The sequence below is a fragment of the Calidris pugnax genome, unplaced genomic scaffold (genome assembly GCF_001431845.1).
Source record: "Calidris pugnax isolate Ruff unplaced genomic scaffold, ASM143184v1 scaffold335, whole genome shotgun sequence".
NCBI classification, from domain to species: Eukaryota; Metazoa; Chordata; class Aves; order Charadriiformes; family Scolopacidae; genus Calidris; species Calidris pugnax.
In genome coordinates this window covers 1,374,431-1,375,277 of record NW_015091148.1, presented here as the reverse complement: position 1 = coordinate 1,375,277, position 847 = coordinate 1,374,431, and the positions used below count along the sequence as shown (strand labels likewise).

Here is an 847-nt window from a genome sequence, read left to right as displayed (position 1 = left end):
GCCTCGAGGAGGGGCCGGCCCTCGGGAACGTGGAGGGAGCGGAGCTGCTGCTGCTGCCGTGGGGACCTCCTCCTCCTCCTCCTCTTCCTCCATCCGTCCGGCCCTCCGTTAACCCTGGAGCCTAATGACGGCGGCGCTGCCTTCTCCTGCCGCCGACCCTCTCCTGGCTGATCTCCCCAGCGCCTGCCCACCGCGGCCCCCTGCCCGCGCCGCCCCCCACGCCTGAGAACACGCGTGTCTGCGCCACCCCCCCCACGCCTGAGAACACGCGTGTCCGCGCCGCAGCCCTGCCCAGCCCGCACCGCCTCGCCCCGCGCCCGGGGCCCACCGCCAGGCAGGTGTCAGGGTGGGATACAGAGGGGGAAACTGAGGCACGAATGTGGGGAGGAGCAGGGCCGGGCTGAGGGACTCTAAGCCCTGGGGGTCAGGGTGGGAGAGGGTCCCATCCCCGCTCCGTTCTGAGGGTGCCCCCTCCACCCAGCATGGTGCCCCCAGGACCCCCACGCAGGTCCTGGGCAGGGGTTTGGCTGCCCACTGGCCCCACAACTCTTGGGGTCTTGCTTTGAGGGGGGTCACCAGGGCCTGGGGAGTCTCCTCTTGGCTGGGGGAGGTGCCTCAGTTTCCCCTGGGGGAGTGATGGTGGTGCCCTCCCTGCGGGTCCCGAGTGCCCCATCCCCTCCGTCTGGGCAGGGGGGGAGATTTAAAGCCCTCGGGGGGGGCAGGACAGAGAAGGGGTTATGGGGCTGGGGCGTTTGTCTGCTTTTTGTGCTCCTCAGCCCAACGGTGGCTGCAAAACGAGTGGCTACAACAGCCCCACGGCCACTGGGAATGGCTGGGGGGGGGGGGG

At 70.4% G+C, this 847-nt stretch overlaps 1 protein-coding gene across 1 annotated transcript in view; it reads left to right on the top strand.

The window, feature by feature from the left end:
• The first annotated feature begins 25 nt into the window (after nt 1–25).
• The window catches only part of TBKBP1 (TBK1 binding protein 1), a 68,836-nt gene continuing 68,014 nt past the window's right edge, over nt 26–847 (top strand). The window contains exon 1 of the mRNA XM_014958930.1: nt 26–338. The gene's annotated coding sequence lies outside the window, so the exon portion shown is untranslated. The remainder of the gene's footprint in view (nt 339–847) is intronic.